Source organism: Pleuronectes platessa, chromosome 1, assembly GCF_947347685.1.
Source record: "Pleuronectes platessa chromosome 1, fPlePla1.1, whole genome shotgun sequence".
In the NCBI taxonomy this organism is placed as follows: Eukaryota; Metazoa; Chordata; class Actinopteri; order Pleuronectiformes; family Pleuronectidae; genus Pleuronectes; species Pleuronectes platessa.
In genome coordinates, this window is record NC_070626.1 from 9772438 (window position 1) to 9793551 (window position 21114).

The following is a 21114-nucleotide window of genomic DNA, read 5'->3' on the forward strand; positions in this document are numbered from 1 at the left end:
TAACGTGCGCGTCCACGTGTGACAGATGGAGGTGTGGCGTGCTCGCTCCGCTCAGCAGCAGCAGCAGGAGCGCGGGGACCGCAGCACGCTCTCCTCCGCCCCGCACCTCCACCTCCAGCAGCTCCTGTAGATCTGTCCGCGGGATGTGACCCGCCCCAGCAGGTAAGACACTGAAAGTTCATTTCATATTCACATAGCGACAAGGTGTGGAAGCCGGAAGGAGCTGGAACTGATTTGAAAGAGGAAGGTTAGTTGAGAGCCCCCCCAAAAACGGTCCAAACCCTTGTTTCGTTCGTCGGAAAGAACTTCTCGCTGAGACTATATTTTTGATTTTTGTTCTGGTGGAGTTTCATTCAAAGGTTTTCGAAACTGAAGGAGCAGTTCAACTTATTGGTGTGTGTGTGTTGGTGGTTGCCCTGCTCTCACCATCCTCACTCGTGGGGCTGAGTGGAGCTCTGTGGGGGTCTGGTTGGACTTCAGGAGCTAAAGCTAATCGGCTCCACGGACACGAGTCCACCCGCTCGTCCGTGTTCGTGTCCCGGCTGACAGTGCGGGCAGGTATGTGAGCTGAAGTCCCTCTTTGTTTCCCTCCTGTTTAATCACCATGTGTGAACCAGCCCCGGGTGGCCACCACCTCATGTGCCCTCTTCTTCCTGTGCCTGCTTGAACACACGGAGGGGATCAGCCTCCGTGACACTGAAAACAAGATTGGTGCTAAATCCAAAATATGAGGTTTTAAAAAGTCAAAATTATGAGATAGAGTCATCGTTTTTGATTTAGTACGTCATCTTTTTCAAGACACCAAGTCATTATATTAACCTACTAAGTCATTTTGAATTGGACATTATTTCGTTATACTAGGTCATTATTTTGTTAAAATAAGTCATTATTTTGAGTTAGTAACTCACTATTTTATGTTAGTCAGTTAAAATGTTATCTCAATAAATCGTTATTTCAAGCTAGTCATCATTTTTTAGTTAGATCTTTATTTTGAGACAGTAACTCATCATTATTTTTGAGATTTATTTTAAGGTTGTAATCGTTATTTTGGGTCATTATTTTGATTATGTCGATTTTTCTGTAAGAGAATATTTTGACATAGTAAGTCATTATTTTGATTTGGGAGGTCATTCTTATGGGAAAGTTTCTCATTACAACGACTTCAAGATGTGTCTTAACAAAATGGGCTTCCATTGTCTTTTCGGAGATTATCATTATTTTTGAATACTGATAATTTCCTTGGCGATGTGTCTGTACACAGACACAGCAATGAAACCTGCACACGTCTGCCATGTCATCTTGTGTTGTCAGTTGTCAGTGACTTCGTGTTCTTCCAAATACGGCCAACCCCAAAATATTTTCAGGGAAGTAAAGCCTTTTTTTGAAGTATGTAAAAGTGCAGCCGTGCTGTCTAAGATCCTTCCTGTTATAGTTTCCCTTTATATTTCCTAATAGAACATAAAGCTCATGAGCTTAGCAGTGAATCTAACCTCTCATTTCAGAGTCATTAGTGATTTGAGTCTCTTTGTGGAAGGGCCACATAATAAAAACCAGATTGTATTCATATTTGAACAAGAGAACTCGCTTTTTGGATTATAAAAGATGTGGCTGTTACATTGCTGCTCTGTCCTTCACTCCCTGCGTCACAGATGGTTTTGAATAAAGAAGGCTTTTAGAAATCAGTATTGTTTGACCTAAAGCCATCGTACACAGAATGGCCTTGAACATGTCATTGAAAAAGATGCAGCCATCCCTGCTGTTTTAATTACTGACAATGGATAGCACAGAGCTGTTTGTTGTACTGCTGCATTTTACTGTGGAAATTGCCATGAGATGTTTTTTTAAATGAATGTTGTTGATGGTGTTTGTGGTTGTGAAAAATTATTCTGGATAACTCGCAGACCTTATCCTGTCGACAGTTTTCATCGAACCTACGCTCTGATGAAGAGTCGGTTGAGATGCTGTTCGTAGTTTAAGTCAGTTCAGTCAGTTTAAGTGTATCACAGTGGCTGCTCAGAGGCGAGTCAATTTAGGACTGACTTTGCTTTTGTGCAGTTGACGACAACACAGTTTTCTAAATGGTGAACATGGGCATGTGGAGTCACTGTCAACCACCATTGTTTTTGTTAACCCAGCAGTATGCACCACCTTGTGTGTTTGTAATGCTGCAGGCCAGCTGATGTGAACGCTGTGGATGTAGATGTCCACCTAACACAACACTGAAGGAGGAGACAATGTATATAAATGATATGGCTTTATATACATACAATCAAATGATCCAGCCACCCAAACAATGGCTTTTATGTCTCCTTGCAGTGCCACCTGTAGCTGGAGGCATCATGTTTGGGGTTATTCGCCCGTCCATTCATCTGCCCCATAACAACAGTATTTACATAGCACCTTTCAAACAATTCGAATCCGATTCAAAGTGCTTTACAGGTGATTGACAAACATTCAATGTTAAAATCGAATTAAAAATAGGATAAAAACACATGGATTCAGAGATAAATGGTTACCAGAACAATCGGTAACAGAAAAGACACCAATAATAGAAAGTTAAGATAATTGAATACACATACTCAACACTCAAATATCAGTCAAACTAAATAGAATAAGATAAATAATAAATATATACAACTACAACATTTTAGAAAACTACATAAAAGCCGGACAAAATCTTGGGTTTTATATAACATGTTGGCCCGGAGTCGATAATTTAAACGCTAAATGTAAACAAAATTCACACAAATGTCTTATTGGATAAAATGTTGAACTTATGACATTTATACCCAAATGGTCAGAATCACTGTGACGTCCTAATGTTCTATAAAGCCATATTTCTGGCTATTATTTTACACCATAACTCAGAGGGGGATATTGTGACCATTTCCTGCCATGTGATTGGCTGACAAAGGCCAATGTGTACCGTGCGGATGTAATTCTAGTTTGAATTGGGCGAATATATCAGTTAATCTGCTTATATACACATCATGAAACCACAACACGGTATTTTCTCTACATCTGAATCCACTTTTTTGTTCTAATGAATATTTCAAATATTCTGCCAGGCAACAGTGTAAATATTATCGTATGAAATATGAGTATCCCTCGTTCAAACTCAGCCCTCGTTCTCCAGCGCGGTTCCTCGGCCGTAACTTTTCCTAAAGTGGATTTTTCCTGGCATCGTCGCGTTGCCTAAACACTGGATGAAAGAAACTTCTGAGTCAAACACAGATTGTGTAGCTGTGCAAACATCTTGTGAAAACATATCGCACTATGTTCCTCCACCAGAACTACATGTGAGTGTAATTCTGCTGATTAAAGCTGTTAGCTGAAGCTCAATAGCGACAGCCACTTGCACTGTAAACTGAATTCCTTGTTTTATGTTATCAAACAACGGGATTAGAAATAATGGTGGAAACCCTGCGATGGGATGTTAATTGCATTCCTGGTTCTGTAACTCCGGGCGTGCAGATACACTTGGCCTCATGTTTCTGACCATATAGAGCATACATAGCGTCACCATCTGCATAGGGATGACGTACATAGCTTGTGTGTGGGGTTGGTGTCATTTGGACGATTACATCATTAATCCGTTTTCAAATTCTACTCTAGTAAATGGAGGTGGCTTAAAGGGTTTAGCAGTAGCTGGTTTCTGTGATGACGACAGCTACCCATCGTTCTTATCATCTAGCAAGCATAGGATAATTAAGCCACATGACATTAAATAGTGAGCATAGCAAAACAGTTACGTCACAAATGTTTGAGTGGGAAATGCATCGGGTTAAAAATCAAGTGAGAGGGAAAGAGGGCATCGTAGTACGGAGGTACAGAGTTGGTTTGGTTGAGTGTTATCGGCATTTAAGATGACAAAGTGGCACCAGCGTGGGCAGGGGTTAAATTCCTGGTCATGGATCAGTAGATCGATGCGCTGCTGTGGTGCCTGGGTCCTCTCATAGAAAAGCTGTAATCTAAATTATGACACATACATTGGCATTTGCCATCAGTGAGCAATTATCCATTGTGACGCTGTGATGTATCTCATTCTGAGAAGATGAGAAGCTTGTTGTGATTGTGCATGTTAATAGATTGATTTTTCACTTTGCTGGAGCTGGACAGGGAACGTCTGTTGCAGGCTGGGCAGCACGGTCACAAGCACATGCTCACACAAACAGAAAAGCCATGAATAGCCCTGGGGCTGTTTGCAGTGATGACACAGTCGACTATCCTCACCGTTGTTTTTTGACCAGTCTCTTAATAACCAGTGGTGGAGTTGTTTTGTGTTTCTCTTTTTTTCCTCCGTCATGCAGCCTAAGCTGACGGTGTAGGTAGCACAAAGCAGTGATTCCAAAGTGAACTCTCTACATTCAGGGGTTTTCTATGAGAATTTGTACGTTTTTTTTTCCTCCAGAATATTTTATATCTAGTACAGATGTTCCAATACCATTTCCCCTTCCCAATCCCTGGACTTTGCGTATCATCCGATACATCATTCTGATGCTTGTACATTAACAAAAGAATACAATTTGTATAACACATTTAAACTAGCTGTATGCACTTACCCTATATCAAAGTGATGATTGCTCTCATTTTTGTATGGCCTATTTTCTAGTGTTGTAATTGGCAACACTAGTGCCAACCAAGTCTTCGTTGTGGTACAGTTCGCCATTTTAGGCGTTTATAGCACTGTTTAGTGCTGGACTATTGGAAATTCTTTCTTATTGTCACATTAAAAACAGAACTTGCTCATGGCAGTACAGCACAACTACTGTTTTAGTGCGGTGAAGAAGAGGTGATTTCCGGGTAATAAGAGATAATCAAATACTTTGGGCTTTTGTGGATCAATGTGAATGGATTTATTCATCTTTTTAACCAGTCTGTATCCTTAGTTGTACTGTTTATCTGACCAGGTTATGGTTGCTGACAAACTGCTGCTTTTCTTTTAAGTCTAACTCCTCCCGAGTTTTTACAGATATAAATTATACTCATTACTGGGAAAGTTAGTTGTCCTATGCATTATCACTGATGCTAAAGAGAAAGCTGCAGTCTTGTGTAACTCACCTAAACACATCCTCTAGTCTGCAAGCGTCTCATCTGTGCTTGACAATAACGGCGACCTTGACAGGAAATATGGAGAACTTCCACAGGAAATGTGAATGTAACATCTTCTATAGAGCGAGGGCTGAAGCCATCTCTTGCTGAGAGACACTCTAGTTCTGCTTTCATTATCTTTCTCAGTCCACAGCTAACTTCTTCATACATTTTGTTTATTATAAAGGCAAGACAAATATTTCTGTTCCTGTAAGAGATCTTCATAAAGATCTATACAACCACATGAATCCTATTTGTGCTGTAGTACTGCAAAATTATGTTGCATAATTTGTCTTTAACAAAGGTTGCGAATGTGTGTATTTGTACAGCTATCTGAGTGAGGACATTTCGGCCGGTCCTCACCTTCTGACCCACTTTTAATGCCCTGTTTTAGAGTTATGACTTGGTTTTGAGGTGTCGGTAAAAACCTACTTCACCTTATGCTGTTGGAGACCTCCTTCCTATCTCAGTCGAGAAATATCACACACGCGCACACACAGACACACACACACACACACACACACACACACACACAGAGTGGCTGATTGCTCACATAATAGGCATTTTCTGTTGTCATTAGACCCTATGATGTTCCCAAATGCATCTAGCCACTCATAACCCTAATGATTTCAGCCACTTCTACCCTCTCTCCCATTTTCTCTCCCTTTGTCTCTAATCATTCATCCTCACGTTCCCTCGTCCACTTTTCGAGCAGGCTCTCTACGTCAGCCCCGCTGCCGCCACTCCTCCTCCTCCTCCTCCTCCTCCGGCTTGAAATGAGAAGGGTCCTCTTAGTGGACAGTGCTCTAATCCCTGAACACACTCTGGAGACTAATCGTACTCATTAACTCTGACTCTGGTGCTTTGAGCCGGAGATCAGCACTAATCCTTCTTCACCACAGCCTTTGAGATGCATGCTATAAACCCTCCTTTTCTTTTCACATTCTGCTTTTTTGTTCATGCAAATGAAGAGAGAGATCAACCATGCAACCTGTACATGGTGATTTTGGGGATTCTGTAGTATTAATAGTTGTTTTTTGGTCAAGTAGTCACAACGCTCCACTTTTAGCTTTAAACATAACCTCAAAATGATTTTCCGACCCACTGAATTTCTATTTTTGACAACAAGTCACAGTGTTAAAAAGGGAAAGGATTGAAAGTCAGAGCAAAAACACGGGTCATCAGATCATTGGTCTGTGATTCAGGCCACTTACTGCCTTGCTCACTGGAACCACCAAACTCATCTGGATTGTTTTTTATACCTTTTACGCTCATTTGATCTATTTATAATCAACCTAACTTCATCTCAGTACCTACCGGTTTGATCGTATGAGTCTGGAGTGTTGGGGAGAGATGACCTTTACATGGGTGATGCCTCTCTCCATCTCTCACTCCCAGGATTTCCTCCATATTGCGTCACGAAATTGCAGGAAACTTCCCCACTGTAGAAAAATAACCAGCACTAGCAGGATGCCATCAGGACCAGGTGCTCTAAAGGCTCAAAGGCGTCTGGCACTGACGGCATCAAATCTGCGGGAGACCCCACTTCACTGTTTTACTGCCCAGTGGAAACTTTGAGTAAGTGGTTTTATCTTTCTTTATGCTGCTGAATGCTTATTTTTCCCACGGGATTAATAAAGTATCCAACTATCTATCTATCTATCTATCATCTTTTACCTATTGACTTTTTTAAATTAAACTCAAACAAACTTGAATTAACTGCTTGTGGTTATTCTAGCTGCACATTTTAATGACACTGCCACTCACATTCAGAAAATTTGCAAACCACATAGATAACACTTCTGACTAATGATCTGCTCGGCCGGAGTTATTATAACCAAATATTTTCGTAAAGATTCAAATCAGGGCTGTTCTGAAGTTTTGAAGCTACACCATAGGATAATTTATGACTCACTCTTGTGACCATGCAGGTCGTTCTAGCATCAGTGACTTCAAAGCTGTTACAATTCAGACCTTTTCAAACTTTGTTTGTAAATTTGTGATATCTCAGTTTCCTTTGGCATATCCTGCGCTCAGGTTTTTGGGGGTCTTCTTCATGAATCTGCTCTCAAAAATATCTCTTGATAGTGTAGTTGTGATTTGTAAGCCTTTAGTGTCAGTACCGCAAGCTTGTGACCATTAATTTGAATATTAAATGTACTTGTCTGACAATAACAACTGGCTACGCTCGCTAGCATCCCCACTTCTGGTAGTGGAGTTTTAGGCATAAAACTTGGTGTAAATGCAATTGTTACGAGTCGATTATGAATATTGGGGCTTGCGGACACTTGGATGACACGAGCAGTATGGAGGCATGTTTAGTTTTTTTATTAAGGAGAAGAGGTCACTTTGGCTGGAACACTCTTTAGTGTTTTGTGGACTCAAACCTTTCACCCACCATTGGCATAGTGGTGAGTAGATAATGGGGGATTTTAATTTTTTGAACTATCCCTTTAATCTTAAATTGTTTTGGGTTAATTAGTCTCCTTTACTATGGCACATAAATCATCACAAATCACTGGTGTGCAAGAGTTTATCTATCAACCCCTTTAACGACTTCAATCAAAATCACTTGATTGTATTCAAGGTGGTTTTATATTAACGTCTGGTTTCATCTAAAATCATAAGGACAAGCTACGCTTCGACAAAGCCCTGTTACAATTGTAAAGCACCAATTAGTGGAAGGACACATACAGGGAGTGAGGAGCCCTGAGGGCAGCACAGTGACTCAGTGGTTTGCAATGACTTGACATGTTGAGGGTATTTCTGTGGAGCTTCTCCTTGTGTCTGGGTTTTTGTTTTTTCAAGTGCAGACATGCTGGTGTCAGTGACATGACACCACATAGATGAACCTAAATAACAGCAACTTTTAAAGTCAAAACAAAGGCACAGCAAACTGCCACGCACCAGGGCAAATTGTTGTTTTTAACGTCTATTCATTGTATTGTGTTGCATTGTGATTCCAATTAAAGTGATACAGCATTACTCTGTAACATGGCGACCTCCAGCAGCTTATTAGTGCTGATTTATATTTGTTTATGCATCTCTGCACATCCTGAACAAGTTTCACAACTGTACTTTGTTATCAAACTGCCAGTGCATCATGGTGGGGAGAACAAAGCTATTATTTATTTTTACTAATTATTATTGTTTGATAGCTATAGGTGGAGAGATTATGGGACAGAGGGAAAAGACAACAACACAATCTTTGACTTGACACAAACTGGAACATTGTTGGTCAGCACCCTAACGCAAAGACAACCAAGGCTTCTTGAAAGCACCGTTTTTACTGGGGACTCTAGGATTCCACTCCACTTGCATATAAGCCCAACGTGTACATGCCTGCCACCACAGAACATCACAGTAATGGCTACTGTGCTCTGAGTCCCAAACTGGTATATACTCAAGAAGAGAAATGCGCGTGTGATCTGAACAGCTCTGATGGGCTCTGCAAGATTATTTTTACAAGAACATTAACATTGTTTCTTTATGTAGGCTAACATTCCTTAAGCAATAGATTTGTTTGCAAATGTTTGTTTCTATGGTGATGATTCAAATATCCTTGGACCTGGTCCACTCTCCCATTTTAGCTGCTTTTCAAATGTGCTATGTTGAAGGGCTGTTCATTAGATTTTCTTATGAATGAGCAGGTCGGTGGAAAATTGTGTAGTTAAAGATATATTGTGTAACAATTCTTCTTCCAAATGTCTAAAAACAACTAGACCTATGTTATATATGTTGTGCACAATATTATCAAACCACAATATTCCAACCCAGAGGAATCAAGGATTTTATTCAAGGTGATGGGACGTTTCATTTTGGTCACCTATTAATTGCATTATATTTACTTAACCTATGGCTTTAGTCCGTCCCTGCTATAGGGCTGCAACAACTAATCGATTGTTATCGATTATAGAAGTAGTTGGCAACTAACTTAGTAATCGATTAGTCGGGTCTCTTATAATGCACGGAACAAACTGTGGCAGCGTCTGAGGCGGGGGGCAGTAAACCAGCCAATCCCGTGCTTTGTTTAGCTCATGTGACGGCGCCGTCTCCTCTCTGGATAAACATCGCTAAGACAGAGGATAGACAAGTTGTCAACATTTTTATTAAAGCTACTATTACTTCAGAGACCGTTAGCTAAAAACTGTGTAAAGTTGACTTCACAAGGAACAGCCAGCACAACATCACTGTGGTACGAACGTGAAGAGAAAACCTTTTGGAGCCATTATTCAACTTTTTTTTGTTTACCAGAGGATCGTAAACAACTTTAAGGTTCATACTACAGTGACAATGTGCTGCTGTGTCATGGGAACTCAGCATTACACAACTTTCTTTGAGGTTTAAAAGTAAATTGTTCACACACTTTTAAAGATCATCACTTCCCAACTCAATGAGAGAGTAAGAGAGTAACAGTGGTCGAGAGACCTATAGGCCGAATGAAGAGAGGGAGTGCTAATAGCGAACACACGGCAGTAACACAAAAACACAACACAAAAATGTTCTAATTGTTTCACAGTGGTTACGTTCTAATGCACCAAAACAACCAGCTGTAAGATGGTCCATTGCTAAGTTTAGTGTGAAGACGGACATGAATTCAGCTCGGTGCAGCTGGTCTGCTTGAGGGACTGAGACTGTGTGTGTGACAGTTACACTAACTGTCACATACACACATTCAGCAGGACACAGTAATACAATATGGTCTGTTTAGCGATTCTCATGGAATTAATTCAGTCCAGGACAAGTTTTTGTATGAGAACGAGAGAACCGTACTGCTTGCCACACAACAGTAGCTCAAACTATGATGTCTGAATATCTGCGTGCACCGAAGCAACTTTAAGGAGGATCGCGTGAGAGAGCACACTGCAAATAGTGCCGCATAAAGCTATATAATGCTGCAAATCTGCTATAATCTTTAACCAAGTTAAAGATCTATTATGTTATAATGAGCAGTATACCAATTTTAGGGGGGGTTCATTGTGAAACTGTGGTGGGACAAATTAAATTATGGTGGGCCCCCACAGTGTCGATAATTATTGTGAAACACGGTACATATAGTACGTTAATCTGCAGTGATGAAAGGCACGTTCTTTTTAAATTGCCATTAATGCTTTAAAATGAAGGCAGCATATTTGTATAGGTTGCTATTATATAAACTAATGTATTCTTTATTGTCTGTTCTATTGACATCATGTAGTTTCTAATTTTCAGTTAGATTTTTTCAAGAGCGTTAATGTACGTTATTCAGGAAAACTCTTCAGGGGCCGCAAAAGGGCTGTGCCCTCTTTTACTTGTGCTGTTTGGAGAAGATCTGTGCCGCCGAGATGAGATGGGATGTTTTGGAGTGCCATTAGAGAAATGCCTCTTCACCCTGTTGTCTGTTAAATTGCTCCATTTCCTGGGCGCCTTCTCCGCCCACAGTCCCTTTTTGTGAAAATACTAATTAAAATGAATCTGCCTTCAGCAGTGTGGTGATAAAGTGTGCTTTAAAGTCGGCTCACACTCAAAAGCGAATCATTTATTCATAACCAAAAAGATACAATCAATTATACATTCAGAATCCTATACCTTGTATAATGCCCACAATGCATTGGTTGCGATAATGTGTTGATCGTGAAAATGCTTTGAGCCACATGAAATAACCTTGTGTCCAACTTCTCGATCGGATGTTAAAATACCTGCAGGCAACATGAGCCTCCTGCAAATGCTCTTTTTGAGTGTGGATGATGCTGATGTGTGGGTGTCTTGCCCTCTCTCTCTCTCTCACTCCCCCCTTCACTCGCTCTCACTCTCTCTCTCGTTCTCTCTCTTTTTCTCTCCTTCTCTCTCTTTTCCCCTTTATAATTTTAGTGTTTTTTGTGGTTCAAGGACATTATGCAATGCTTATGAGAGCACCCCATCTGGAAAAGTGCCATTGAGACGCAGAGTTTGCAGAACTCACTTTAGAGCTGAAAAACCGCTTACCTTTGAAAGACATTAGTAACGGAGGACACTAGCTGAAAAGAGAACTTTGCAATGCAGCAGGTAAACAGCTTTTGGGCACAAAAGTATATAATTTTCATAATGTTTACAGGAAGTGGGTGAGTTTAAATATGCAAGAAAATACAGCTATTATTAGTTTTTGCCTTGTGCATCATTAGTTTCTCTTGTGGAGCTCAATCAATGCGACGTATGTGATTATTTATATGCCAGAGAGAGGTCTGCTCTTGGTTGATGTTTGTGTTGTCTAAGTATGTGCATTCTCTCTTTCAGAAATGTGTAGTGTTTGCATGCCAGCGGGAGGCTCTGCTGGTTCAACAAGCCATTCATTGTGCTCGCCTGGTTAATGAGTGATTAGCCAGGATTGGCTCTCTATTTGAGAAGAAGAGCTCGGAGATGACCTAGAGTGGAGACAATGAGATACAAGAGAGAGATGCAGCGGGATCTGGCTGGTGGCTGACCTGCAGGATTCTATGCACTATAAGATATCACATATTTTTTTACAATGCTGAAACTGTTAGTTGATAATTGTTGCTAAATACACATTTTACATTTTGATGCCCTCCTTTTTTTCTTCATATATCATTTGAAACTCAAACAAAAATATCATTGGGTTTATACCTGACAATCAGAAAATAGCAACACAACATCCAGATATAAAAACTTTCTCTCTTTGACATTTTTCATAATGTGATGAAATTTAGTTTAGCAAGCGGGCCATTAAATTCTGGCCATTAAATTCCTCAAAAAATGTTGTTTAAGGAATTAAATTATCCAGGACACTGCGACAATAAACATGTAAGCATGATATGCAGTGTCACACAATACACACTCATTACGTCTTTGTGAGAGTACCACACAGTCCGCTGCTGTCACGGGGCGGTGCAGTGAACCAGTGGAGCGTCCCAAAGCTCAAGGCTCAGATGTCGCATGTAGTCAAAAGAAAGCTACTCCATTGATGAAGTAAAGGTCAGCCATCCTGCACTGTGATACTGCCCTGTCCTCTAGTTTACACAGGTCTTATTTAGTTATAGTTTTTTTGATTTGATGTCTTTTGTGATTCGTCAAACTCTTCCAGCGTGAAGCTAATGTTGACCTCTGCTCTCACTTTACCTGGTTTTGTTATGGAGCCCGCTACACTAGCTGTCAGGCTGTGTATTATCCAAAGTATTGGGCGGCCTACTGACGAGGCGTTTCAGGAGCAGGTTTTTCTATGGGGGAGTCAAGCTATCTTTACTGCAGACTTTAGGCTGTTTTACTTTGCAGACGTTTTACATATACACAACAAATCTGTAACACACTAATGCAAAGAGGAAAACTGAAAAAGCATAAGCTGTCTCCTTTAAAACAAACCAGTTAGACTAAATTGAGCAAACAGGCCTGGAAATTCAACCTCAATACATCCAGTCAGAATATCTGTGACCACGGCAGCAAAAGTCAGCTGAGGCTAATCGCATGAACAAGGTTAAACAATAACCTGTTGGCATCTTCAGTTTTGGCTTGGGCTGTGACTCGAGCAGCATGGCTCCACGTGATGAGGAATTTCCTGAGCAGGCATAGTGCTGACCACGACACATAAAGGTGGAAGTGTGCTGATGTGGGACTGAATGAGTGCTAAAGGTGTAGGGGAGAGGACATTTATAGATAAAGTTTGTATACCGATATACTGAATGAATAGATGACACCAAGTCTCAAGAAGTTTAGCAGAAAAGGAATTGCCCAACATGACAATAATCCAAAACACACTGCAAAAACCACACAAGAATTTATAAAGGAGATAAGGGTAAGAACGACTCGTTTCTGGACGGTCAATCAAATAGAACTCCTTCAGAGTATTTTAGAGTAGAGGTGTGAAACGCCCCTCCAGCACAGAGCAGCTAAAATAATCATTTCTGAAGACTGGCAGAACATCACTCCACAGATTTGTGCAAACTGGTATCATTCATGACCAAGGGGATCAAACCTGTAAACAAAAATAAAGGCAAAGATACACAATATGAAAACAAATATATGAAAAAAGGATGCTATCTTGACAGGTCTATTGACTTTTTACTGCTGGATATTGATGATAAATCTTTTATAATTATGAAACTTGAATAGTTTCATTTGTCATATGTTGCTGTTTTCCAGATGAATTGGCTTCCTCTTGGTCTTAGGCTAAAAATATATACTGTAAATTGTTTGGTTGTACACTGTAGCGCATAGTTTGTCCTGGCATACCTTAAACCAGTCTTTGTGTTCTTAACAGCTTCCATCTGTGACTGATTGTGCAGCGGCGGCAGGTTCCTTTTTTTATGAAACTGTCCTTGCACCGTTGTTAGGGAAATGAGTCACTGTTGCCAAGGAAGTGAGATGGTGTGCGGTCGGCTGTATGTCAGAGGGTGCGGTTGGCCTTTGCGCAATTGAGCTATCGTAGCATTGGAAACCTGTTCTTTGTTTGGATGTTCTGCAGAGACGCATTGAGATTGGAGGAAATGAAGAGATAAACTGAGAGAGGAAAGGTGAAAAGTGCAAAAAGAGTGGGAGGATAAAAAAAAAAAGTGTATGATTAGTGGAGAAATGTGTTTGTCGTTCTTCTGCTGGTTCATTTCCAATATTCTAAATCTGCAGGGCTCCAAAGTGGTGCAATCTGCTGCCAGTCAAGCACACACACACCACCAAGACGGCCGGTGGCGACACGTTTTCAGGGGCTGCTTAGAAATACAACTCTGCATTACAAGTTATTGAAGGTGACGATGTAATCCACAACGTTTGGCAGTGGACTGTAATTAGCATCAGCTATGCTGCATGGTGTAGCAAATGTAATTTAGTTAAAAGCAAAGATTGCTAACAACTGTGTGTGTGTGTGTGTGTGTGTGTGTGTGTGTGTGTGTGTGTGTGTGTGTGTGTGTGTGTGTGTGTGTGTGTGTGTGTGTGTGTGTGTGTGTGTGTGTGTGTGTGTGTGTGTGTGTGTGTGTGTGTGTGTGGTTTCCTTTTTCTCAATACAAGGTGCTCAGTGAAGATTGTAAGTTGGGCTTCAGTAAATTGGGAAATTCCAATGTCTTCCAAGCTGAATGGCCAGGAAACCAAACTACGCTTCTCCAATGAACATTTTTAATCAACTTAATCAAATAAATAAATAGCAAAAAAGTAGTATTTGTGGTAAACGTTTGTGCCCAAAAATGTAATTGTCTGTTCATGAGATTTAGAACAAAAACACAGTATCACAGCATTTACCTGTTGAATGTGCATCTAGATGACTAGAGTTTAATATTGAGTCTTTTGAAAACCAACCATAAGTCAGCTCTTTTTCAAGCTCTTTCCTTTGCCTCTATTTTCAAAAATAGGCTTTTGGGGTAATACACTCACATAGGATTAGTTCTCCACACTTTGTCTATATGCAACACAGAGTGAGACTGTGACTCATACTTGGGAGGGGCTGCAGCGAAACTCCAGTCATCTCAAGCGAGCTCCTGCAGACAGATGCTCAGTGGGAGTAGCTTTGCCCTCACCCAATCTCCTCTTCCCACTCAGCTGCAGAAACCCCAGGAAGGGTGCTGCTGTCTGTAGACATTCCTGACAGTGTGGCTGTGCAACGTTGACGCTTTGGTGCACACTCCTTGGCAAAACGTAAGGGGTGGCTTTTGCAAAATGAGTAACTCTAGCCATGGCCCATACTGTCAGCAGCCCCGGACAAGGCTTCTATTGAGAGCCAGAAAGAGTTATGTGCTGCTGGAGAACGCAGAGCCAATGTAAAGACCATCAGGATGGGGAGGCTTGACTAAGACTTCAGGTTGGATTTCAGAACAGTGTGGTTCAGGGACCGATATTGTCAGAGTGCTAATGAAGACATTCAGTGGAGAGACAAGGATGCTGTTAGTCAATTCCTCAGGCTCCCTTCCTCCAGCCATCCATAGTTCCTGGGAGGACTCTGAGGTAATAAGATCCCTCTGTGCTCCTCCTGCGTCACTCCCGTCGTCTGACCTCTCGGCTGCTGCACAGCTGTAATTGAAGGCTTAGCAGAGTGTTCCCAGCCATACACTGCTCTTAGCACAATAGAGTCAGCATTTCTGTTCCCTGCTACACGTGTGTGCGTGTGTTTTTGTGGCACAGCTCTTCTTGCACTTCCACACATATACACTAGTGAGTCACTGTCAACCTTGTGCTGAGGCAACTTGGTATTTAAAAAGTTGGCTTAGGTGACACTCAAACCGTTTGTTATTTTACTTATAATGAAGAAATACCTGCCCAGTGCCCTTTGCTCACACTTGCTCATTAAAGGACATTTAATATATTTTGTCGATGACATTCTTCAGGTATAAGCTTACACACATAGAACAAATATATTTATGAATAGAAGGGAAGGATGCAATGTGACTAACCATTCGTCACAGGGCTATACTGGAATATATATATATATATATGTTGAGAGAACGTTAAAGTAACGGTGATCAATAACAATCATGGTTTGTGCCAATTGTAGGGGCGTGCTTAGGCCCGATTTAAGCTTGTCTATTCATTCTGTTGGGAGAACTGCTACTCGATAGACGTAATTGTTATTACTCTCCTAAGAAATTGTTTCTCAACCAGCAAACGTGGTAAAGTTGACTGCTATTGCAATTAATTGTTTTGGCTATTCTGCCAAAAAAAATTTCTCATTACAAAGTATTTTATTTTCGCTCTTTTGTTTTATTTAATATTTTCATTATTAATTCTGCCCTTTTGGGCCTTCTTTTTGGGAAAATAAAAATTCCCATCACACAAACTACATCTCCAAATCTTCCGAAGAGTTTTTCTACCTAGGTCAACCGCTCTTCTTCATCTCCCTTTAACACGCATGCACAGGGGAGTGCATGCGAAACTGGCAGTTTCTAGCCCCAAGCCGGTTTCAGGGTTCCCCTCATCACCTTTATATTATTTTAGACATATTTTTCTTATTTTAGATATTTTTCACGATATTCAAGAGTAATCTGGAAATGTGTTTAAATATCAAAGTTAATTTCGCGGACCCCCTGCAATGCCGTCGCGGACCACCAGGGGGCCGCGGACCCCTGGTTGAAAACCCCTGCTCTAATTAATCAATCAATAAATCCAATTGTATTTGTTTTGTTTTGTTTTATTCACAAATCACAATTGGTCTCATAGTTCTTAGCAAGGTGCAACCTCCTCTGGCCTTAACCCTTAACAAGACTAAGGAGAAACTACCATAAAAACCTATTAACATGGCGGACAGAAGTGCAATAAATGAAGCTTGTAGCTGAACACATCTACAAAACAACAGTATTTATTACATGAATTAAAAGGTCGGAAATACATTTTCAACATAATGGAAAGTTGTGTCAATGTTTAAAAAGAAAGTGAATGTCTGAAAGAAATGATGGTAGCAGCAATGACAAATGACAATGTGAGTTGGCGTGTTGTATATCAAGTATTCTTGTTGAAGTCACAGTCCATGATTAGCTGCCACCCCGATTACAATTCATCTCCATCATACATGGTCAGGATCCACCACCAGCATCATGATCCATCTCCACCATGACAATCCATCTCCATCATCCATGGTCAGGATCCACCACCAGCATCATGATTCATCTCCACCATCACAATCCATCTCCACCATCCATGGTCAGGATCAATCACCACCCTCCACCACCATCACGATCCACTATCATGATCATCTTAAGACATTTGCGGACACACGCCAACGTATCCACTAATGCCTTGATCAAGGGTAGTGGCAGGACTTCTCCTAAACCCCTAATGCCTTGTGTGCAGGTCTTTTGGTGTGAGGGGAAACCCTTACAAACACTACGATGCAACACTGCAAATTACTGAGCCGCTAGCGAAACCACAAATCAAAGTGTTATCCTGCTGGCGTCTGAGACACTCTGCTGGCCCACCCGGGGTCTAATTGCTTGGCTCAAGGGCAACTTGTCAGTGGTGCTTTTAGGGATGGGAGACTGGGGCCCAACATCCTTTCTGTCACATAAGCCCACCTCACCCCTCTTGTAATAGCACTGTTGGCCGCCATGACCACTTGTCTCGGAGCCACGTGTTCAGCTCTGGCAGGATGGTGTAATGGCGCTTGTAAGTGTGTGAGGGTTTTATCTGCGGTGTCGTTTGAAAACACTCATCGGTCCTCTGTGTTTGAGCTCGAGCTAGGCAGCAGTTGTAGTTTTTGCAGCCAATCGGACTCCTCCCTGTGTGCACACTCGTGTCATGTACAGTCCATGTTAAAGAAATAGATAGTGGAAGCCATTTTTATTGACTTTGTGTGTGTCTGACAGTATCATATCATTCATTTCAATTCATGAATATGTTTCAATTATATATATACATATATGTGCATGACGTATATATTTATATACATTATACTTGAGCAAAGACATAAATGCTGCCGTGAGAAGCATTTTAGTGAGCAAGAGTCTGAGATTTTGTTTATGTCAAGGTTCATACTGCTCCATAGTACTTGTACTTCACTCTACCCTTCCTGCAGATCCCACCCTCCTCTGCAAAGCATGCTTGTGCATCCTTCCTGGCCTCACACCCACATGCAGTGCATGAACAAATGCCCTACAGTGAGAAAAGCAGTTTGTAAGAACATTTAGCATAGAAAGCCTTTATTATCATGGAATGGTGATACACCGAAATGTATAGTGCCACTCCATGCTGTGCATAAGTCAATATTAAAATATGTAAAAAGAGACAAGATAAACATATTTCATACACATTGAACCAAACACGCAGACATAAAAAGTAAGATTATAAATGTGCGTAGATCGCATGTGACTAATGCCCAGTCCACAGAAATGATTGCAAATTTCCCTTAGTTAAGAAGGTAAACTTACAGACATCAATATACATTTCATTATTCGTCATTTAGTTTTGCATATGTCTGCAGCAGCATGTAGGAAATATAATTCAATTGATTGAAAAATGATTTACACAAGGACTGAGCATGTTCAGTCAGTCTGCTGGTGAACACATAATCAGAGAACAGGTTTATTCAAGTAAGAGTCAATGAAACCGTTGATTAACTGTCAAACAAGTTATTGGTACTTTTTGCAAAAGCATATTCAGCAATATGCAGCATTTTTACACTGAAGAATCACGATTAATTGTTGGTCTTAACATTAATGCATCCAACATAATTTTGGACATACTACCTGAATGCAAAGTGAGTCAGTCATTTATTTGAAAATAAAACATTACCAAGGGCATATGCAAAAGTTTATTCAGTTTGTACTTAACAAAACTTTCCTTGGCGGAAATAGACTCCAGATATTTGTTGTCACAAGCTAAGTCTGTCTATTCTTTCTTTAGAAGCATTTTTCACGCCCTCATCTGCAGAGCACGTCTAATGCTGAAGTAGTCTTCTTCGGTCTGTAATGTGTAAGTGAAAGTGTGGATACTCTTCTATTTGAAGGTCACTGCAGACCATATCTCTCAAAATAGTTCTTGGTTGTTCTTATAGTTAGGGGACTTTTTCTAATACACACTTTTAGTTTCATTTTCCTCACTGACACTTGCTTGAGACTTAATCTTTCAGGATACATTGTAAATGACTAGAATCTACCAACAGCCCCTTACCCACTACGCCTGCGGAAAAAATCTGAATGAATTTTCTTTCTTAAACTTGAGATCATGACACTCTCCTGTTTATCTCCTCTGGATTAGTTTATATAATTGATTTTTCCGTTGTACACAACTGGTTCTCTGCTTTGCTGTCAATCATTTGTCACTGTCTCTTACTCGCTCTATATTTCACTGCTGGTTTTCTGCTGCTCTGCGACAGGTGGGGTAAAGCTGTGTTGTCATCGGTTGAGGGAGAAAGCAAACTTATGTGGCATTATTGGGGGGGCTTCAGGTTTTTTAAGAGAAAGAAGGAACCCTTGTTTTGTTGCAGCTGATGCTTCTCATTAAAATGAAGCAGATTTGTTATCAACTAGAAATGAAAATGGTTATAGGTCACGATTGGCCCACGACCCTAAAACCTAATACATTCACTGCCTTGCTTCCATGATTGAGCAGACATTTGGCGGTTTTCATGCAAATTTTAAACATTTTCTAAAATAATTAAAAGCCAATTGTTTGCCTGCATGGTCTTTTATGATGTTTAATGTTAAAGGTCACATTGCAGTGAGAAGTAATACGTGTCTTAATATGACCATAGTGTTCAAACATTCATCTCTTGTATATATATATGTGTCCCATAAGGTTCTTTCATTTTCATATTTCTGCTTAGTTCTAAATGGTAAGACCTAATCATATAAGCAGAATAACATTTTAGCATTGGTTTTTACAATCTCACAGCTCTCCAGGTCACATGTTCATTTAGTTTTTTACAATGGTTCATGCTTTTAATCTTTATACATTTCCTTTTACACCAAAGCCATTACTCTCACCTTCCTATCTCCAGTTATCTGCTTCTGTATCCTTTCAAATGCAAACTCAACACCTTATGTAATGTTGTGATGTGAGAGTTGTTTGACTCTATATTTTGACACACACCATTTGCAGCGGTTCTGTTGGAGACGCTTCTCACTGCAAGTAGAGAGGAGATCATGGTGTGCAGCAATGAGCTGGAATGCTATCACAGACACATCCTTTGATTTATCTGAACACAATGATTAAATATCACAGAGGATGAGGTCGCATTCTGCACATGGACTCACCCCGGGAATTTTAATCCCCTCAATCTAAAAGCTCTAGTTCAATGTCACACTAATGCACCATGTATTTGAACATTAAATTGGTTGGTATGAGAGCTGCTGATCTGTGTTCCAGTAAACGCTGCAGGAATCAGCGCAACAGAAACTCTCATGCAGAGAAAATCTTCACTGGTGCTAAACTACTTTTTCAGATCTGTAGATGATCGCCTGACTTTTAATACCTGATTTTACATGACTTTAAATTTCTCACTGTCAGGCAGAGAACTCATACAATATTTACCATAGTATAACATCATATCAAAACACCAGAACATTATCTGCATTGGAAGGAAAAGTGCAAGTCATAAAACAGTAAATACATGTTTTGTATCCTCTTACACACAACCTAAGTGGGACTATTGGCAAACAGCAGAACATAAGAACATACCATGTTATTGTTGCAAACATCTTTCCACCATTAGAGCATATAATGAAAAGGAAGAGCAATGCAAGAATACCATAGAATATGTTCACATCTGACTGATTTATGGTTGATAGATGATAATCAGCAGTTATGTTTGCAGACATTTAAAATATTGCTATTGAAACAGGATATATTTATCCAGTGACAGAAATGTTGAAATACTGGTAATGACAGTGATTTCTTCATAGCCAGTATAACATATTACTAATACAATCACCAAAATCCAGAATGTTAAATGAATCCAAGGAAATTTACAGTCATCAAAACTGTCTAATGTTTTAACGAGAGAGTGAAAATTTCACATTTAACTCTTTTAACTAACTTCATTTGAAACAAGTTTTGGCATTACAAGCACGGTCCATATATCAACCCACACAGTCTTACATAATGTCTTGATATTGCGTAATTCAATTGTCAACGTGTAGTGTAATTCACAGCTGTCAAGGCGGCTTTGACCTTAATTTGCTTTTAATGTGGAACAAGACCCCGCCCTCTTGTACAAACATCCATGAGCTAAATTTGTGGATCTAAAATATATTCACAGACATAGTGGATTGTGTATATGCAATGTGATGGTACGTATTTTAGGTCCACTGCACTTGAAAGCATTTAACCATATGCATATAGTCAACTACCTGAATGAACAGGTGAACAGGTGTGCAGGTCAAACCTTCACAGAAACACAGGGATTTTCCTGCAGCTGCAGCCTTTGGAATGTTGCCCATTCACTGTGTGTGTTTGAGTGTGTGTGTATGTGTGTGTGAGTGTCAGTGCCTCCCAAAGATAACAGGGATTGCATTGAATGAGGATTCCGTCATGGAATATGTTTCCTTTACTGCCTGACAACTGAATGTTGGGAATAGTTAATCCTTGCCCCCTTAGCACCAAATTACCTCTTTGATAAGACCACTGTAGGCTGTGTGTTAACCT

At 40.4% G+C, this 21114-nt stretch overlaps 1 protein-coding gene across 5 annotated transcripts in view; it reads left to right on the forward strand.

Annotated features, from left to right (window-relative positions):
* Positions 1 to 37: 37 nt before the first annotated feature.
* The window catches only part of adcy7 (adenylate cyclase 7), a 55705-nt gene continuing 34628 nt past the window's right edge, over positions 38 to 21114 (forward strand). For 3 of the 5 annotated variants that reach the window (XM_053424132.1, XM_053424151.1, XM_053424159.1), the window contains exon 1: positions 38 to 162. The gene's annotated coding sequence lies outside the window, so the exon portion shown is untranslated. The other 2 variants (XM_053424137.1, XM_053424144.1) reach the window with 2 other exon arrangements.